We start from the raw sequence: 22,242 nt of genomic DNA, 5'->3' as shown, positions 1-22,242 counted from the left end.
CCTTTTGTCCTTAGAATAGATCAAATGACTGATTTATTTTTAGACCTAAATGCATTTATCTGTAAACTGACTCTGAATAGACACTTCAACTTACCACATTTTCAAGATAATGAACCAAACACCACCTCTACAAAAATGAATACACCATTCCTATTGAACCACCCCTGATCAATACAGGACTCAAAACCAAATCCACGTACTACCCCATACTACACAGAGGCAACTTCATCGAGACTTTTATGCCCGGGGTATCTACTGACTTTGAAAACTTAACAAAAAATTCTAACAGGACGTATAGACAAAATTTAAATAATAAAAAGAGAGCCATGAAAAACTTATCATCAGATGATTCCATCATAATAAAATCATCCGACAAAGGCGGCGGTATAGTAATTATGTATCTAGAAGACTACATCACCGAATCCAACCGACTTATCAGATACATTATTCTACGAGGTTTTAGACAAAAATCCATCAACAGAATACTCAAAAGAACTATCCACCCTGCTTGACTCAGGTCTCCAGAATGGTATCATCACTAAACAGGAACATCAATTCATCAGCATAACAGAACCGGATATCCCACTTTTTTACCATTTACCCAAAATCCACAAACACCCCACACATCCACCCGGACGCCCAATAATTTCAGGGATCAACTCCCTCACATCCAACCTGTCTCAGTACATTGACTGGCATTTACAGAAACATGTCCGCAACCTACCATCCTACACCAGGGATACCAGCTACTTCATTTCATCTATCATTGACCTGCAGTGGAAAGAACATTATTCATTCCTTACAATGGACATATCATCCCTATACACCATAATCCAGCACGACCTAGGATTATCCGCCGTTTCCAAATACCTGCAATCATATGAGAACATGCCCAAACTACAACAAAAATTCCTCCTGGACGCCATAAAATTAATCTTGAAACATAACATCTTTCAATTTAAGGGACACATTTACCGTCAGCACTGTGGGACAGTAACAAGGGTTATAGTGAGACTTAACACCCCACAGGTGTTTGACGGATTTACGTTGGACGGGAAAATTAGAAACATTTTATTTTCAAACTAAAATGCTGATGTTACCCTACATTTTTCATTTTTACAAGGGAACATAGGAAAAAAAAGCCCCCCAAATTTGTAGCCCCATTTCTTCTGAGTAAGAACATACCCCATATGTGGATGTAAAGTGCTCTGCGGGCAAACTACAATGCTCAGAAGAGAAGGAGCGCCATTGGGCTTTTGGAGAGAGAATGTGTCCGGAATTGAAGGCCACATGTGTTTACAAAGCCCCCATGGTGCCAGAACAATGGACGCCCCCCCCCCCCCACATGTGACCCCATTTTGGAAACTACACCTATCATGTAATGTAATAAGGGGTACAGTGAGAATTTATGCCCCACAGGTGTCAGACAAATTTTTGGAACAGTGGTCCATAAAAATGAAAAATGTTATTTTTCATTTGCACAGCCCACTGTTCAAAAGATCTGTCAAACACCAGTGGGGTGTAAATTCTCACTGCACCAGTTATTGAATTCTGTGAGGGGTGTAGTTTCCAAAATGGGGTCAGATGTGGGGGGTCCACTGTTCTGGCACCATGGGGGCTTTGTAAGCGCACATGGCCCACGACTTCCATTCCAAACAAATTCTCCAAAATCTCAATGGCGCTCCTTCTCTTTTGAGCATTGTAGTGTGCCAGCAGAGCATTTTACATCCTAACATGGGGTATTTCCATACTCAAAAGAAATGGGGTTACAAATTTTGGGGGGTATTTTCTCCCATTACCCTTTGTAAAAATTGTAAATTTGGGGAAAAAAACTGCACTTAAGTGAAAAAAAAAAATCATTTACACATCCGACTTTAACGAAAAGTCGTCAAACACCTGTGGGGTGTGAAGGTTCACTGGACCCCTTGTTTCATGCCTTGAGGGGTGTAGTTTCCAAAATAGTATGCCATGTGTTTTTTTTGTTTTTTTTGCTGTTCTGGCACCATAGGGGCTTCCTAAATGCGACATGCCCCCCAAAAACCATTTCAGCAAAATTTGCTTTCCAAAAGCCAAATGTGATTCCTTCTCTTCTGAGCATTGTAGTTCGCACACAGAGAATTTTAGGTCCTAATATGGGGTATTTCCATACTCAGAAGAGATGGGGTTACAAATTTTGAAGGGCATTTCCTCCCATTACCCTTTGTAGAAATGGTAAATTTGGGGAATTTGGCGTGTAGTTTCCAAAATAGTATGCCATGTGTTTTCTTTATATTTTTGCTGTTATGGCACCATAGGGGCTTCCTAAATGCGACATGCCCCCCAAAAAACATTTCAGCAAAATTCACTTCAAAATACCATTGTCGCTCCTTCACTTCTGAGCACTCTAGTGCACCCACAGAGCAGTTGACATCCACATATGAGGTATTTCCTTACTCGAGAGAAATTGGGTTACAAATTTTGGGGGGCTTTCTCTCCTATTACCCCTTGTAAAAAATGAAAAAACTGGGTCTACAAGAACATGCAAGTGTAAAAAATGATGATTTAGAATTTTCTCCTTCACTTTGCTGCTATTCCTGTGAAACACCTAAAGGGTTAACACACTTACTGAATGTCATTTTGAATACTTTGAGGAGTGCAGTTTCTGTAATGGGGTAATTTATGGGGTATTTCTAATATGAAGGCCCTTCAAATCCGAACTGGTCCCTGAAAAATTCTGATTTACAAAATTTTGTGAATAATTTGAAAATGGCTGCTGAACTTTGAAGCCCTCTGATGTTTTCCAAAAGTAAAAACATGTCAACTTTATGATGCCAACATAAAGTAGACATATTGTATATGTGAATCAATATATAATTTATTTGATATGTCTAATTTCCTTATAAACATAGAGTTTGAAAGTAAAAAAAATTGCAACATTTTCAAATTTTTCATAAAAGTTTGGGATTTTTCACCAAGAAAGGATGCAAGTAACGCAGAAAATTTACCACTATGTTAAAGGAACAAAAGGAGAAAAAGCCCCCCCAAGTTTGTTACCCAATTTCTCTCGAGTAAGGAAATTCTTCATATATGGATGTCAAGTGCTCTGCATGTGCACTACAAGGCTCAGAAGGGAAGGAGCGACAATGGGATTTTGGAGAGTGAGTTTTTCTGAAACAGTTTTTGGGGGGAATGTCACATTTAGGAAGCACTGATGAAGCAGTGAGATAATAATAAAACGTCACTTTTATTTCTCCATTTTTAAAAAACTTATTGACGAAAAAATTGTAAAAATGTATAAATTCACACAAAGTAATCAAAATATGGTGAATCACAAAAGATGTGCACAAAAAAATGTCTTTAAGACACGATAAAAGTTCAGCCGCCAACTGCTGTAAGTAGTAGCACCCTGATTATGATTTAACCATATCCCGCTGGGCACACCTATAGCGTGGGCAGGAGAGGGATATCATAGGTGTAGATTCCACTTTAGCAGTCATATATTGTTCCACACCAAAGTACATAGGTATATCCATAAAAAAGACACAATCACTTGCAACTGCTGAGAATAGTACAATGCCGACCTACAAGGTGTCTTGTGCTCGTGTTCACACAGTCCGGTACCACAGTGTATCACAACTCACACCTAGGTAATTCTTTAGCAGCGGAAGGTCATATTCAAAGTAACAGTCTATCTCAGGCAGTGATAGGATGTATAAACCTGGTATCCCGAGCTTGCTTCGTACGGATGTGTCCTCCGGCTCATTAAGAGCAGTGTTTCCACCGGGTGGATTGCAGTCCTTACGGTGGTTCAGAGGTCCGTATCGAATCCTGCCGGTGTGCTCAGCGTATTAAGGTGCTTTGTTTTTAGACATCAATTCTGTAGGCATACAGTCCATGCAGTTGGTTATAGATAATGTAAATTACCTAGGTGTGAGTTGTGATACACTGTGGTACCGGACTGTGTGAACACGAGCACAAGACACCTTGTAGGTCGGCATTGTACTATTCTCAGCAGTTGCAAGTGATTGTGTCTTTTTTATGGAAATACCTATGTACTTTGGTGTGGAACAATATATGACTGCTAAAGTGGAATCTACACCTAAGGTATCCCTCTCCTGCCCACGCTATAGGTGTGCCCAGCGGGATATGGTTAAATCATAATCAGGGTGCTACTACTTACAGCAGTTGGCGGCTGAACTTTTATCGTGTCTTAAAGACATTTTTTGTGCACATCTTTTGTGATTCACTATATTTTGATTACTTTGTGTGAATTTATACATTTTTCCAATTTTTTCGTCAATACGTTTAAAAAAAATGGAGAAATAAAAGTGACGTTTTATTATTATCTCACTGCTTCATCAGTGCTTACTAAAATTTATAGTGAGAATATCTTCTATACAACTGTGTTATACACGGATCAGTGCTATATAGTCACATTTAGGAAGCCACTATGGTCCAGAACAGCAAAAAAAAAAAAACATTACATACTATTTTGGAAACGACACCCCTCAAGTAACGTAATAAGGGGTCCAGTGAGCCTTAATACCCCACAGGTGTATGATGACTTTTCGTTAAAATCGGATGTGTAAATTAATTTTTTTCTTCAGTAAAATGCTGGTTTTCCCCCAAATTTAACATTTTTTACAAGGGGTAATAGGATAAAATGCCACCCAAAACCTTTAACCCCATCTCTTCTGAGTATGGAAATACCCCATGTGTGGACGTCAACTGCACTGTGGGTACACTACAGGAGTCACATTTGGCTTTTGGAAAGCAAATTTTGCAGAAATGTTTTTTGGGGGGCATGTCGCATTTAGGAAGCCCCTATGGTGCAAGAACAGCAAAGAAAAAAAAAAAACACATGGCATACTATTTTGGAAACTACACCCCTCAAGGAACGTAACAAGCGGTACAGTGAGCCTTAACACCCCACAGGTGTTTGACAAATTTCTGCTAAAGTTTTTTTTGAGTATGTAAATACCCCATATGTGGATGTAAAGTGCTCTGCGGGCGCACTACAATGCTCAGAAGAGAAGGAGCGCCATTGAGCTTTTGGAGAGAGAATTTGGTTGGAATAGAAGTCGGGGGCCATGTGCGTTTATAAAGCCCCCTTCTGTGCGCTCACAGAATTTAATAAGGGGTGCAGTGAGCATTTACACCCCACTGGCGTTTGACAGATCTTTGGTAATTTTATTTTTCATTTTCACAGACCACTGTTCCAAAAATCTGTCAGACACCTGTGGGGCGTAAATGCTCACTGTACCCCTTATTACATTACATGAGGGGTGTAGTTTCCAAAATGGGGTCACATGTGAGGGGGGTCCATTGTTCTGGCAGTATGGGGGCCTTGTCCTTCAATTTCGGACACATTCTCCAAGATCCCAATGGCGCTCCTTCTCTTCTGAGCATTGTAGTGCGCCCGCAGAGCACTTTACATCCACATATTGGGTATGTTCTTACTCAGAAGAGATGGGGCTACAAATTTTGGGGGGCTTTTTTCCTATTTTCCCTTGTGAAAATGAAAAATGTAGGGTAACACCAGCATTTTAGTGAAGAAATTATTTTTTCATTTTCACATCCAATTTTAATGAAAATTAGTCAAACACCTGTGGGGTGTTGAGGCTCACTATACCACTATACCCCTTGTCACGTTCCGTGAGAGGTGTATTTTCCAAAATTGGGTCACATGTGGGTATTTACTGTTTCGCGTTTATGTCAGAACCGCTGTTAAATCAGTCACCCCTGTGCAAATCACCAATTTAGACCTCAAATGTACATAGTGTGCTCTCACTCCTGAGCCCTGTTGTGCGCCCTCAGAGCATTTTACGTCCACATATGGGGTATTTCCATACTCAGGAAAAATTGCGTTACAAATTTTGGGGGTCTTTTTTTCCTTTTACCGCTTGTGAAAGTTAAAAATATGGGGCAACACCAGCATGTTAGTGGAAAAATAAAAAATGTTTACACTAACATGCTGGTGTAGACCCCAACTTTACCTTTTCATAAGGGGTAAAAGGAGAAAAAGCCACTCAAAATTTGTAACGCAATTTCTCCCGAGTACGGAAATACCCCATATGTGTCCCTAAACTGTTGCAGTGCCGTACAAGACATTTTTTTATTTTAATGGGGGGGGGGGGGGGGCTGTGTAAGGGGTATGTGTATATGTAGTGTTTTACTTTTTATTTTGTGTAGTGTAGTGTTTTTAGGGTACATTCACACGGGCAGGGGTTTAACATGAGTTTCTCGCTGGGAGTTTGAGCTGCGGCAGAAAATTTGCCGCCTCTCAAACTTGCAGCAGAAAACTTGCTGTAAACCTGCCTGTGTGAATGTACTCAAACCTCCAGCTGTTGCAAAACTACAACTCCCAGCATGCACTGACAGACCATACATGCTGGGAGTTATAGTTAGGCAACAGCTGGAGGCACATTGGTTGTGAAACACAGAGTTTGTTACTTAACTCAGTGTTTCACAACCAGTGTGCCTCCAGCTGTTGCAAAACTAGAACTCCCAGCATGTTCAGTCTCTTAGTGCATGCTGCGAGTTGTATTTTTGCTACAGCTGGAGGCACACTGGTTGCGAAAACACTAAGTTAGGACACAAACTCTGTTTCACAGCCAATTTGTCTCCAGCTTTTGCAAAACTTCAACAATCAGCATGCATTGACAGTCGAAGGGCTTGCTGAGAGTTGTAGTTTTGCAACAGCTGGAGGCACACTGCTACAACTCCCAGCATGCCCGTTGGTAGTCTTTGTGCATGCTGGGTGTCAGGACCCCCCCAGGGGTTTGCACAGGGTGCCTGCTGATAGATTTCAGCAGGCATCCCAGTCTGGTCAGCATGCGGCGGGGACCGACATTCCTACGGGCATACAGGTACGCCCTGTGTCCTTAAGTACCAGGACGTCAGGGCGTACCTGCACGTCCTATGTCCTTAAGTGGTTAAAGGCCCCAACAGTTGCAAATTGCATGTTTTTTTTTCTCCCAGTTTCATATTTTTTAAAATGTACTGCCATACATTTTATCGTAAAATGTTCCCCGCAAAAGAACAAGCCCTCATCTAGCTCTGTAGATGGGGAAAAAAAGAGTAAGGGAATGTTCACACTACAGAATTAAGTGACAACATTTCCTTGCTGGATTTCTCTTGAGACTCCTTTCTGCTCCATGGTAAATGAACCGGAAATGATGCAGAATCAGCATCTAAAGTATCTGCGGGGCTTGGGGGGACTCATCGGACCACACTTAGCACAATTAAAGGAAAACTGTCACTGTTTTCTCCCGCACTATCTACAGGTACTGGTGGATAGTGCAGGAGACGCTGATTAAAATGAGCCCTACCTTGTCCGGATCTGCGCCGCCGTTCTCCCGCAATTGTAGTTTTATTATCTGTTGAAATCTTCCTGTAACTGGCAAGGGCGGGGCTTCGGCGTTTAACTGGCACTGACGTCAGCGCTGCTTATGAATATTCATCCCCGCTCCCTCCAGTTATGAGCGGCAAAGAGAGGGAGAACTGGAGGGAGGGGGGATGAATATTCATAAGCGGTGCTGACGTCAGTGCCAGTTAAGCGCCGAAGCCCCGCCCATGCCAGTCACAGGAAGATTTCAACAGATAAAACTACAATTGCGGGAGAACAGTGACGCAAATCCGGACAAAGTAGGGCTCATTTTAATCAGTACCTGTGGATAGTGCGGGAGAACACAAGTGACAGTTTTCCTTTATAGGGGACTGATGAGTCAAGATGGTGACTAAAGGTCTTGCCTCCTCTCATACCATCTATCCATATGGTCTTCCTTCTAATAGACTCTACAAATGGATCACAGATATCACTGATCGGTGCTAAAAAAAAAAAGTAAACAAGCCCCTCCATAAAAAAAGAAAAAATCACCCCCTTTTCCCTAAGCCCCTTTTACTAATAAAAAAATAAACATATTCGTATTGCCACGTTCATAAATGTAAAGAAATAACAAATTCCCAAATTTTTGGTCACTTCACATCTCAGAAGATTTCAAAGTGACCAAAAAGTCATATATGTAAAATTGGTACTGATAAAAGCTACATATCAAATTTAAATATACTTTTTTTTATTTTTTTTAGCAAAATAAGTTAAACTTTTTGAAAAGCAGTACATGAATAGAAAATAATGCAACTACTGGTATGGTTTCAATAATATTGACCCACAAAATAAAGAGAACATGTATGTTTTTAAAACAAACTCCCAAAAAGTTGCAAAATTTTGGTTTTCTTTCCAATTTTCCACCACAAATAATTCTTTTGTTGCGCTGTACGTTTTATGGTAAGATGAAAGGTGACATTAGACAGCTTTGATAAATCCCCTCGCCCCATTGTGTTGTCATTTTTGCCAAAAAGTGCACCTGGTTTCGCCATACATTTTGTGGTCAAATGATTGATATTATTACAAAGTACAATTGGTGGTAAAAAAAAATAAGCCCTCATATGGGTCTGTAGGTGCAAAATTGAAAGAGTTATGATTTTTTAGAAGGTGAAAAAACGGAAAAACCCTGTGCCCTTAAGGGGTTAAAGAAATCCCAAAAATGCTCACAAAAGCCTTGTTAGCGAAGGCCTGAGTTCCGTCTGAACTACGCGCTTGCTTTATAGACCACGGTCCCGGCTGCTATCAGCAGCCAGGGACCCCCCCCCTAGTAGTGGTGGACATCAGCAATGACACAGTATTTGAAGTACATATTTGGTATTGCCTCATATGGGTCTGTGTCCTTAAAGGGGTACTCCACTGCCTTAGCGTGCGGGCGCCGGGGCTCGTGACGTCACAGCCAGGCCTCTCGTAAACGTCCCCTCAATGCAAATCTAAGGGAAGGGGCATGATGGCCCTCCCTTAGACTTGCATTGAGGGGGGCATGACGTCGCGAGCCCCACCACCCACACTCAGCGTTCGGAACAAAATATCCTGAACGCTGAGGCAGTGGAATACCCCTTTAACACCTTAATGCAGTTTTTTTTTTTTTTAGGTTTTCCTCCATAACTCTTCCAATTTTCCATCTATAAGGTTTGTTGTTTGTGGAATTAATCGTACTTTTTAATGACATCAATAATTTTCCTACAAAATGAACGGTGAAGTAAAAAAAAAATTATATGTGGATTAAAATTCAAGAAAATAAAGCCATTGTGCATCTTTTAGGGAGTTTGTTATCTTTATTCTGTAGGTTCTTACGCTTACAGCGATACCCAATTCATATAGGTTTTGTTTTTACTAGTTAAAAAATAAATAAAAAATATTTTTCTAAGAAAATAAGTATGCTTTAAATTGTCCTCTTCCGGACCCATTTTATTCTTTTGTATACGGGGATGTATGAGGGCTCATTTTTGCGCCGTGATCTGTAGTTTTTATGGGTAACATTTTTGTTTTGAAGGGACTTTTTGGTTGCTTTAAATACATTTTTTTCTGGCACATGAAGTGGGCAAAACATGCAATTCATGGCTTTGAATTTTTTTTTACATCTATTCAGTTCAACGTGCTTACGTTTATTTTTGTTTACATTATTTTATTTTAAAAACGGGCAAAGGGGGTGATTCAAACTTTTATTAGGGGGGATTAATTTACATTTATTATTTTATTATTTACACCTTTTTTTTTAGCCCCTATAGAGGACTATAACCTGCAATCTTTAGATTGCTAACACTGATCAATGCTGGCCAATTAAACAGCATTGATAAATGTTATCTACACTCTCCTACTCTAGCCTGCCAAAACATGCTGGATCAGCAGAGAAGATATCAGATGGCACAGAAGCAGGTAAGGACCCTCCTGACCTCCACTAATCACTCACATAAATCACCAGATTTAGAATCTAAAGGGTTAATTGCTGCGGCAGGCTATTAGCTGAGGCTCGTCTGATGATTCTAGACGGGGATCGCACAGTACGGAGCGGAATGATGTCACAATCCCGCTCCGATGCCAGCCTTTCCATGGTAATCCTTAGCTTATTACTGGTAAACAAAGTTTTTGTTTCCTGGATGCCGAGTACTGTTTCTTATATATTTTCCGATGCTGATTCTGAATCTGTATCATAATAGAGAGGACATGGAGCACTCACCAGGTAAGTATATCCAGCTGCTTCTTTATTGTTCCACAGAATACACGGGGTAAGACATGCAGGGGAGCTGATGGTTCACAGATGCAGGGGTATGGAAACAGACTGTTTTCATACCCCCGCGTCTGTGAACCATCAGCTCCCCTGCATGTCTTGCCCCGTGTGTTCTGTGGAACAATAAAGAAGCAGCTGGATATACTTACCTGGTGAGTGCTCCGTGTTGTCTCTATCATGATACAGTTTCAATGCATCTATTTCTGTGAAGCGTGATAGAACCGTGGGAGTTGTGCTGGCTTTTAGGTGCTTTCACTCTAGTGGTACCATGAGACTGAGTCTACAACACACACAAGTGGCTCAGGCTGGCACATCAATGCAAGCTGTGCCAAGAAGGTTTGCTGTATCTGTTAGCGTTGTGTCCAGAGCATGGAGGCGCTACCAGGAGACAGGCCAGTACATCAGGAGACGTGGAGGAGGCTGTATGAGGGCAACAGCCCAGCAGCAGGACTACTACCTCCGCCTTTGTGCAAGGAGGAGCACTGCCAGAGCCCTGCAAAATTACTTCCAGCAGGCCACAAATGTGCATGTGTCCACTCAAACGGTCAGAAACAGACTCCATGAGGGTGGTATGAGGGCCCGACATCCACAGGTGGGGGTTGTGCTAACAGCCCAACATTGTGCAGGACGTTTGGCATTTGCCAGAGAACACCAAGATTGGCAAATTCGCCACTGGCGCCCTGCTCTCTTCACAGATGAAAGCAGATTCACACTGAGCACATGTGACAGAGTTTGGAGATGCTGCGGAGAACGTTCTGCCTGCAACATCCTACAGCATGACTGATTTGGCGGTGTGTCGGTAATGGTGTGGGGTTGTATTTCTTTGGGGGGCCGCACAGCCCTCCATGTGCTTGCCAGAGGTAGCCTGACTGCCATTAGGTACCGAGATGAGATCCTCAGACCCCTTGTGAAACCATATGCTGGTGCAGTTGGCCCTGGGTTCCTCCTAATGCAGGACAATGCTAGACCTCATGTGGCTGGAGTATGTCAGCAGTTCCTGCAAGAGGAAGGCATTAATGCTATGGACTGGCCCACCCATTCCCCAGACCTGAATACGATGTAGCACATCTGGGACATCATGTCTCGCTCCATCCACCAATGCCACGTTGCACCACAGACTGTCCAGGAGTTGGCGGATGCTTTAGTCCTGGTCTGGGAGGACATCCCTCAGGAGACCATCCACCTCATCAGGAGATGGTGGTTTCCACTTTGATTTTAAGTGTGACTCCATATCCAGACCTCCATGGGTTGATAAATTTGATTTCCGTTGATAATTTTTGGTGTGATTTTGTTGTCAGTGCATTCAACTATGTAAACACAAAAGTATTTCATACGATTAGTTCATTCATTCAGATCTAGGATGTGTTATCTTAGTGTTCCCCTTTTTTTTGAGCAGTGTATTATAAAATAGTACATCAAGATTCTTTTGAGGTTCCTGTGATCATGTGTTAGTTATGGGGACAAGGGAATTATGAGTCCCCGAGCGATCACATGGTAGGAAGCTTTGACCACACTCACCCACCCGCATCCGATTAGTTTATACCTGTCCGCTTTTTCTCCTCAGGTCCCCTCAATTTCTCAAGCAAAGCGCATTACACCACACATGACAGCAAGCCTGAGATAAGGAGAGAAATGAGTTAAAGGGGGTACTCTGTTGGAAAACTTTTTTTTTTTTAAATAAACTGGTGCCAGAAAGTTAAACAGATTTGTAAATTACTTCTATTAAAAAATCTTAATCCTTTCACTGTTTCTTGATTGTGTATTGGAAAACTCAATAAAAATCTTATTATGGAAAAAAAATAAAAAGAAGAAAAAAAAATAAAATAAAAAAAAAATAAAAAAAATATTAATCCTTCCAGTACTTATTAGCTGCTGAATACTACAGAGGAAATTATTTTCTTTTTGGAACACAGTGTTCTCTGCTGACATCACGAGCACAGTGCTCTCTGCTGACATCTCTGTCCATTTTAGGAACTGTTCAGAGCAGCATATGTTTGCTATGGGGATTTTCTCCTACTCAAGACAGTTCTTAAAATGGACAGAGATGGCTGGCTACAAGCAGAGGCAGTTGTGGAGGCGCTTGGGGTTGCCCATACTGAATATTGGGAAAACAATGCCTCTTACCCTGACCAATTAGTGCAGTGGGATGCCTGTAAATCTACGATTAGAGGTGCCTTCATAGCGGGAGTAGCGGTTAGCGGAAGCTCAGGTCAGCCATGGAGAGTAAACTGCTGCAGGAGGTAGGTGTCTTAGAGGCTGAATATGTCAGGAATCCGTCCTCTGAGAATGAGAGGGCTTGGGCTAAGGCTCAGAGACCTCTCTTGGTTGTCCAGTTGAGGCTAGCTGATAGGGAGGCCATTCAGTTTGAATTCAGGGATAAGAATGGTAAATTGTTGGCGTATTTAGCAAGGGCTACTCGCCCGCCGGCCTCTATTCCTTGTATTATGAGTGGTGATGGTGTGATAGTGGCGGATCCTCAGATTATTAATTCTGTCTTCAGGGAATTTTACTCCTCCCTGTATGATGCCCCTTCTATGCCTTGTCAGGGGGAAATTCTCTCATTCCTGCAGGATTTATCCCTCCCTATGCTTACGGTCAAGGAGGTGGCTCAGGCTATATGGGATCTTCCTCATGGGAAGACTCAGGGTTTGATGGGATAGTAGGTGATTGGTACAGGATGAATGAGGAGCGACTGGCCCCTGTTCTTCGCAATCTGTTTCATTCCATAGCTGTTGCCAATGCTATTCCAGACTATGCGGTAAGCGCTCATTGTAGTGCTTCTTAAACCTGGAAAGGACCCAGTGTTCCCTGGCTCCTATAGACCTATTTCCCTTCTGAATGTTGATATTAAAATTTTGGCTAGGGTCTTGGCCACTCGTCTGTATGGGGTTATCAGTACTGTCCTTCATTCTAACCAAACAGGGTTTATGCCAGGCAGGGCCACTGATGTGAATGTGATGCGTTTGGTTGTTAGTCTAGATATTTATAAGGCCTTTGACTCTGTCTTGTAGCCTTATGTTTGGGAGGTACTGGGTATGTTTGGGTTTGGTCCCTGATTCTGTGCTTAAATTTGCCTGCTGTATGATAATCCTAGGGCCCGTATCCGCACTAACTTAGATGTTTCTGCTCCCTTTCTCTTGGATTGTGGGAAAAGGCAGGGGTGTCCACTATCTCCTTTCCTGTTTGTGCTGATAGAGCCTTTAGCAGCAGCCATTTGTAGAGACCTGGATATATGCGGTATTCCCAGGGGTTCTATTGTTGAGAAAGTTTCCCTTTTATGCTGATGATACTCTGGTATATATGGGGATGCTGAGGGATCTCTATTGTCCCTTATGGACTTACTTAATCGATTTAGTGAAATTTCGGGCTTGCAGGTTAACTGGGCAAAAGTGTGCTTGCTTGTATGTCTGGCTGTCTGGCTGTTATGTTGGGCCTTCTTTGGTCGGGTCTCAGAGTTGCCCTTCTGTTACATAGGTGCTCATTTTGGTGTATTTTCCCTCCTTGTTACCGTTTTAATACTAGTCTCTGGGACCTCCCAGGAGTGCTATTGTCTATGTTGATCTTATTTCGCCATGTTGGCTGTGTTTGTTATTGAAAATTGCAAAACTTAAATAAATACTTAAAAAAAAAAAGTGCTCTGCAGGCGAACAACAATGCTCAGAAGAGAAGGAGCGCCATTGAGCTTTTGGAGAAAGAATTTGTGTGCAATGGAAGTTAGGGGCCATATGTGTTCAACAAAGCCCCCATGGTGCCAGAACTGTGGACCCCCCCCCCCCACGTGACCCCATTTTGGAAACTACACCCCTCACAGAATTTAATAAGGGGTGCAGGGAGTATTTACACCCCACTGGCGTTTGACAGATCTTTGGAACAGTAGGCTGTACAAATGAAAAATAAAATGTTTCATTTTCACGGACCACTGTTCCAAAAATCAGACACCAGTGGGGTGTAAATGCTCACTGCACCCCTTAATACGTTCCATTAGGGGTGTAGTTTCCAAAATGAGGTCACATGTGGGGGGTGGTCCATTGTTCTGGCCCCATGGGGGCTTCGTAAACACACGTGATCTTCAATTCCGGACAAATTTTCTCTCCAAAAGCCCTTCTTTTCTGAGCATTGTAGTGCGCCCACAGAGCACTTTACATCTACATATGGGGTATGTTCTTACTTAGAAGAAATGGTGATACACATTTTGGGGGGCTTTTCCCCTATTTTCCCTTGTGAAAATGAAAAATTTAGGGTAACACCAGCATTATAGTGAATTTTTTTTTCCATTTTCCCATCCAACTTTAACGAAAATTGGCAAACACCTGTGGTGTGTTAAGGCTCACTATACCCCTTGACACATTCCGTGAGGGGTGCAGTTTCCAAAATGGGGTCACATGTGGGTATTTCTTTTTTTGCGTTTATGTCAGAACCGCTGTAAATCAGCCACCCCTGTGCAAATCACCAATTTAGGCCTCGAATTTACATAGTGCACCCACAGAGCATTTTACACCCAGATATGGGGTATTTTCGTACTCAGGAGAAATTGCTTTACTAGTTTTGTGGGTCTTTTCTTCCTTTTACCTCTTGTGAAAATAAAAAGTATGGGGCAACACCAGCATGTTAGTGTAAAAATTTTTTTTTTTTTTACAATAACATGCAAGTGTAGACCCCAACTTTACCTTTTCATAAGGGGTAAAATGAGAAAAAGCCCCCGAAAATATGTTAGGCAATTTCTCCCGAGTACAGAAATACCCTATATGTGGCACTAGATTGTTGCCTTGAAATACGACAGGGCTCCGAATTGAGAGAGCGCCATGCGCATTTGAGGCCTAAATTAGGGATTTGCATAGGGACAGACCCAGATGCAAGAATTACACTTACCTCCGATACCAAAATTACCCTACGGCAGTGTTTCTCAAACAGGGTGCATCCAGCTGTTGCTAAACTCCCAGGATGCCTGGACAGTCAAAGGCTGTCCAGCAATGCTGGGGATTGCTGTTTTGCAACAGCTGGAGGCTCCGTTTTGGAAACAGTGCCGTACCAGATATTTTTCATTTTTATTGAAGGGGGTAACTGTGTAGGGGTATATGTATATGTAGTGTTTTACTTTTTTATTTAGTGGTGTAGTGTAGTGTAGTGTTTTTAGGGTACATTCACATGGGCGGAGGTGTACAGCGAGTTTCCTGCTGGGAGTTTGAGCTGCAGCGGAAAATTTGCTGCATCACAAACTTGTAGCGAGAAACTCACTGTAAACCTCTGGCCGTGATGAATGTACCCTGTACATTCACATGGGGGCCCCAGCTGTTGCAAAACTACAACTCCCAGCATGCCCTTTGACTGCCGTGGATGCTGGGGGTTGTAGTTTTGCAACAACTGAAGGCACACTGGTTGCAAAACACTGAGTTTGTTACTTAACTGAGTGTTTCGCAACCAGTGTGCCTCCAGCTGTTGCAAAACTACAACTCCCAACATGTACGCTCTATCAAGAGTTGGGGTTCGCAACAGCTGGAGGCACACTGGTTGTGAAACACTGAGTTAGGTAACAAATTTAGTGTTTTGCAACCAGTGTGTCTTCAGCTGTTGCAAAACTACAACTCTCAGAATGCATACAGCTGAAGGGCATGCTGGGACTTGTAGTTATGCAACAGCTGGAGGCACACTACTGCAACTCCCAGCATGCCCTTTGGCTGTCCGTGCATGCTGGGGGTTGTAGTTATGCAACAGCTGGAGGCACAAAAATGTGCCTCCAGCTGTTGAATAACTACAACCCCCAGCATGCACAAAATACCAAATGGCATGCTGGGAGTTGTAGTTGTGCCATCTGCTGTTGCATAACAACAACTCCCAGCATGCCCTTGTGTGCATGCTGGGAGTTGTTGCTTAGCAACAGCAGGAGGCCAGCCTTACCTCCTGCTGCTGCGCAGTGAAGATCCTGCCTGCCGTTGCTGCCTCCACTGCTGCGGCCCTGATCCCACCGCCGATGCCGGGGATAGTGGGCCCCAGCCTCAGGTACACACTCCCGGGAACCACTCTCGCCCTCCAGAACATGGGCGGAGCGGGTGCCGTTAAGGACACCCCCACAGCAGGCGTCCTGATTCATCGGCCATTACCAGCCTACGAATCAGGACAAATGTGAGGTGGCACCAATGCCACCTCACTCCTGCTGCTAAAGGATGATAGGTGCCATCTCGGACGGCACCTATCATCCTTCTTTTTTGGGTCACCGGGGATCCGATTGACCCGAAATTGCCGCAAATCGCCTATCTCAGGACTCCCCCAGGAGAGCAGCAGGGACCGGAAATACTCAGGGCGTACAGATACGCCCTGAGTCTTCAAGGATTGGGGATGCAGGGCTTATGCATACTCCCTGCGTCTCCAAGAGGTTAAGAGATTTGTGGCTGATTCAGAGCATAGACGGGTTAGTGCAGATAAAGGCACATTGAGGAAGATTTCAGCCATATCCATGCATCAGATCAAGAGAGCAGCTGATAAAATACCATTACATAGCAGCAAGCAGATATTTGAAGCTGCTGGTGCCTCTAGAGTCCCACGAACATCAAGGTGTAGAGTCCTCCAGAGTCTTGCGACTGTGCATAAACCTTCTATTCGGCCACCACTAACCAATGCTCACGAGCAAAAACGGCTGCATTGGGCAGAAAAATACATGATCACTAATTTTCAAACAGCCCTGTTCACTGATGAGTGCTGTGCAACCCTGGATGGTCCAGATGGATGGAGTAGTGGATGGTTGTTGGACGGCCACCCTGTTCTAACAAGGCTGCAACATCAGCAAGGCGGTGGTGGAGTCATGTTTTGGGCCTGAATCATGGGAAGATTGCTGGTCGGACCCTAAGGGTCCCCGAAGGTGTAAAGATGACCTCTGCAAAGTATGTGGAGTTTCTGACTGACCACTTTCTTCCTTGGTACACAAGGAAGAACAATACTTTCCATAATAAAATCATCTTCATGCATGACAATGCACCATCTCATGCTGCAAAGAATACCTCTGCATCAATGGCTACTATGGGGATAAAAGGAGAGAAAGCCATGGTGTGGCCTCCCTCCGCCCCTGTCCTCAATCGTATTGAGAACCTTTGCAGCATCCTTAAGCAAAATATCTATGATGGTTGGAGGCAGTTTACATCCAAACAGCAGCTTGGGGAGGCTATTCTGACATCTTGCAAAGAAATTCAAGCAGAAACTGTCCAAAAACTCACAAGTTCAATAGATACTTGTGAAGCTGCTATCAAATTGTTGAAATATTTAAAAAGTTAAAATGTTAAAAGTTTCATTGAAATAGCTTTTGATTTTAATAAATATGCTGCAAACACAACAAATGACAATTTTCAGTTCTTTACAACCAATAAAGTGTTTTGAAACTTACTGTGCATAATAATTTGGAACAGTGCACTGTAAGTTTTAATATTAAAAAAAAATACTGTTATCAATTGGAGGTTTGTTCAACAACATTTGAATTGTACTCTTAATAGTTGATAACATGAGAATTATGCTGACTGTTATTTACGGTACATTAATAATTTAGATAAATGAGAAAAATATAATTTGCATAATAATTTGGAACAGGGTGTAGATGTAAGGTACCAAATAGCATGAGAGGAAAACAGATATATATAGAAATAATATATGGCAACTATGTAACATAACACATATAACCAACGTAAATTATACTATACATATGATATACTGTGAGTAATGATCACATAAAAATCTTAAGACATGATACTACCGATGGTGGTACATGTGAACAAACATACACATTAATATATAAAATGAGAGGCTCTTATAAACAAACTTAAGCCACACCTCCTTGACTCATCTCATGCATGGTGCACACGGACAGCACACCTGTACAGTATCCGGCACATATTTGATGCACAGGATTTGAATCTGTGATTAGTCATTCAGTTTACATTGAAATCTTAAGTACAAAATCCTGTGCATCAAACATGCGCAGGATACTGTACGTGTGACTAGACCCTAAGAGGTTAAAAAAAAAAACATAATTGACTCAGTTCGAGACATATGCATTATTTCAAAAGCACAGCAGCCACATACGCTTTTGAGTCTGCTTAACCCCTTAAGGACCAAGCCCATTTTGGCCTTATGGACCAGGCTAATTTTTGTTTTTGCACTTCTCTTTTTTACTTCTGCCCTGCTAAAAATCATAACACTTTTAATTTTGCACCTACAGACCCATATAAGGGCTTGTTTTTTGCATCACCAATTGTACTTTGTAATGACATCACTTATTTTATAACATAATCTGCGGCGAAACAAAAAAATATTATTTGTGGGGTGAAATTAAAGAAAAATGCCTTTTAAAAAAAATACATTTTGGGGGCTCCAGTTTCTAATTTTACTACTTTTTACTACTTACTAAATAATTAAACTACATGCACAAAAATTAGTATGCTGAAAATTGTCCTCTTCTGACCCTTATAACCTTTTTATTTTTCCGCATACGGTGATGTATGAGGGATCATTATTTGTGCTGTGGTATGTAGTTTTCATCTGTACCATTTTTGTTTTGATGCGACTTTTTGATTGCTTTTTATTAAAACCGATCAGACGGCGAGGAGGCAGGTAAGGGCCTTCATGAAGTCCACTCAGCTGAGCTACCGGCAAAGGGTTAAAGGGGTACTCCGGTGAAAAACTTTATTTTTTTTTTAAATCAACTGGTGCCAGAAAGTTAAACAGATTTGTAAATTACTTCCATTAAAAAATCTTAATCCTTCCTGTACTTATTAGCTGCTGAATACTACAGTGGAAATTATTTTCCGTTTGAAACACAGAGCTGTCTGCTGACATCACGAGCACAGTGCTCTATGCTGACATCCATGGCCGGCTCACGATCTGTGAAGCGTGCTCAGAAGCTGAGCGCGCTTCGTATCTGTAGTGTCCCGGTTAATGCCAGACATCGCCAATTTGGCTGATGTTTGGTATTAACCCTTTAGATGCCACAATCAAAGTTGATCGTGGCGTCTAAAGAGGGAGATTATGCTGCTGGTTAGCTCAGCGGAGCTGATCGTGACCGACACAGTAAAATCGCAGCGCTCCGAACAGCTGAGAGGACAGCGGGAGGCTTCCTACCTGGCTCCACGCTGTCCGATTGGCGTTTGATTGCTCCAAGCCTGAGATCCAGGCTTGAGCATTCAAGCGCAGATGACACTGGTCAATGCTATGCTTTGGCATAGCACTGATCATTGTCTGCAATCAGTGTAATGCATGATATAGCCCCCTATAGGGGCTATAAGGTTGCAAAAAAAAAAAAAAAGAGTTAATAAATGTGATTCAACCCCTTCCCTAATAAAAGTCTGAATCACCCCCCTTTTCCCATTTAAAAAAAAAACAGTAAAAAACAGTAAAAAACTAAACATATATGGTATCGCTGCGTGCGTAAATGTCCGAACTATAAAAAATATATCGTTAATTAAACTGCACGGTCAATGGTGTACACGAAAAACTTTGTCCATGTCAGGAGTTGTCCAGAACAGGAGCAAATCCCCACAGCAAACCTATCCTGTTCTGGACAGTTACTGGCATGAACAAAGGTGTCAGCAGAGAGCACTGTGGTCAGACAGAAAGAAAAATCTAAAATAAAAGAACTTCCTCTAGAGCATACAGCAGTTGATAAGTACTGGAAGGATTAAGATTTTCTTATAGAAAGTAATTTACAAATCTGTCATCAGTTGATGAAAAAAAAACCAATGTTTACAGTGGATTACCCCTTTAAGTACCAGAACGCAAGGATGTACCTGAATGCACTTAAAGGGGAACTCCGCCCCTAGACATCTTATCCCCTAGCCAAAGGATAGGGGATAAGATGTCAGATCGCGGGGGTTCCGCTGCTGGGGACCCCCGGGATCTCGGCTGCAGCACCCACCTCATCGACTTCCAGCAATGCTGGAGGCTTTGGATTCCGACCACGCGAGTGAAAGAGCGTGACGTCACGACTCCGCCCCCTTGTGACGTCACGCCCCGTCCCCTCAATGAAAGTCTATGGGAGGGGGTGTGCTAGTTTCCCCCCAAATGTTACATTTTTTCAAGGGGTAATAGGAGAAAATGCCCCCCAAAATGTATAACCCCATCTTTTCTGAGTATGGAAATACCCCATGTGTGGATGTCAAGTGCACTGCGTGCGCACTATAATGCTCAGAAGAGAAGGAGTCACATTTGGCTTTTGGAAAGCAAATTTTGCTGAAATGGTTTTTGGGGGGCATTTAGGAAGCCCCTATGGTGCCAGAACAGCAAAAAACTTCCCACATGGCATACTATTTTGGAAACTAAACCCCTCAAGGAATGTAAGAAGGGGTACAGTGAGCCTTAACACCCCACAGGTGTTTGATAAATGTTCATTAAACTGGGATGTGGAAAGGAAAAATTAGATTTTTTTACACTAAAATGTTGGGGTCACCCCAAATTTTTCATTTTCACAAGTGGTAACAGGAGAAAATGTCACCATAAATTTGTAAGTACATTTCTTTGGAGTAAGGACATACCTCATATCCGGACGTATACAGCTCTGCAGGTGCACACCTGTAACGGAAGAGCAGGAGGGCAGTCAGGGGCCTTGAGCTTCTACATAGCTGCCTATGGAGCCAGAACAGCGGGGGCCCCCCTTAAGGAGCATTACATGGGGTAAATTCCTAAAATGGGGCACAGTGGGACATAAAATCATAAAACAAGTTATGTTCCCAAAATGATGACCAGAGCATAGCCAAAACAAAAAAATATGCCCACCCCAAACCCTATGTTCTGAATCATCATTCTGGGAATGTCCCTAACCTGTTGCCTCAAATTTGAGGCAACATAAAGTTATACCGCGGGTGCCGGCGCATGACGTAAATATACGTCTTGCGTCGTTAAGGAGTTAAATACCAGGGAGCTAAGGCGTACATGTACTCCCTGGGTCCCTAAGTGGTTAAGAGGCAGGGGGTGGCTCAGTGAAAGTTAAATTGACTTTTTTCTTGCAGCACAATTGCTTTATGCCTGTAGAAAGTGGAAGAAAAACAAGTGAAAAGATAATAGTGTACATAGATCTGGATGGGACATCTGTAAGGTTGAGTTTCCTAAGCCTAGTTGTATGCAACTTCCCCAGGCTTCTAGAACTATCATGAAGTATGCAAATCTTCCAGACTGAGCTGATTCCCTTCCTCCTTCTTGACTTTTTTTTTTGCAAAAACACCCCATAAAAAAAACCATTTTGCTGCACAGGGTTTTTTCCCCTGAAAAAACGCCGCAGCCTGATGTTAGCTGCAAATGGATAATCACAAAATGCAAAATCCACTTGACGTTTTTCATTTTAGCATTTTTATTTATTCACTTGACATCTTTTTTTTTTTTGCTATTTAATACATGCTAGTGATCAGTGTAAAAGATTTTATTTTAATAGTTGGGATATTTACGCACACGGCGATACCAAATATGTATATAAAATATATATTTTTTTTTTACTTACATGTGAAGCGCTCGGGACTCTGTGCACATTATGTATGTTCTCCTGCTTTTCCACTGCTCAATTACGTCCTTGTGAGGGTGGGAAAAGAGTTCTCTATGATACTAATAGTTGTTAAGCATTTTCACCTTGGCTCACAGCGTGGAAAAATGGTTGTCCGTAAGGTTTTTTGCTGCCTAATGTTAGTATGTCTTTTAGGCAGCACACCTGTGTGCCTTGAGTTTTGGGGTCTTAGTTTGGGAGCGGTGGGGGAGGGGGGATGGATGGATCTGATATGTTGGGATGGACTGTGTAATTGTCATTTGACAAATGTAGGGTCTCATTGTCCTTCATTTTTCTATTCTTACTTTTATGAGGATCATATCCTGGAACGTTAAGGGACTGCGATCCCCCCAGAAGAGGGGTATAGTGTTGAGACACCTGAAGAAGTTGTCTTCTGACGTAGCCCTCCTCCAGGAGACTCACCTGGAGGAGCTTGATTTCCCGAGAATGGAGAAGGGGTGGGTCGGGAAAGTAGTAAGGTCCCCCTCCATTGACCGTACAGCGGGAGTTCTGACTCTGTTTAGTAGAAATTTCGCTGCTGACATTACCTCTACACGTCATGACACAGAGGGGAGGGTGTGCTCAGTTGACTTTAAGACCGCAACAGACTGTTACACTATACACAATATCTATGGTCCGAAC

At 42.5% G+C, this 22,242-nt stretch overlaps 1 protein-coding gene across 3 annotated transcripts in view; it reads left to right on the top strand.

The window, feature by feature from the left end:
• Positions 1-22,242, top strand: part of LOC130362248 (uncharacterized) — a 35,569-nt gene that overhangs the window by 7,124 nt on the left and 6,203 nt on the right. The window contains exon 2 of one of the 3 annotated variants that reach the window (XR_008891332.1): positions 9,586-9,700. The exons of the other annotated variants lie outside the window; for them this stretch is intronic. The gene's annotated coding sequence lies outside the window, so the exon portion shown is untranslated. Of the gene's footprint in view, positions 1-9,585; positions 9,701-22,242 lie in introns of those variants that run through there. 3 annotated transcript variants of the gene reach the window in all.

The sequence above is a fragment of the Hyla sarda genome, chromosome 1 (genome assembly GCF_029499605.1).
Source record: "Hyla sarda isolate aHylSar1 chromosome 1, aHylSar1.hap1, whole genome shotgun sequence".
Classification (NCBI taxonomy): Eukaryota; Metazoa; Chordata; class Amphibia; order Anura; family Hylidae; genus Hyla; species Hyla sarda.
The sequence above is the reverse complement of the archived record's forward strand: the minus strand, read 5'-3'. Positions and strand labels throughout refer to the sequence as shown.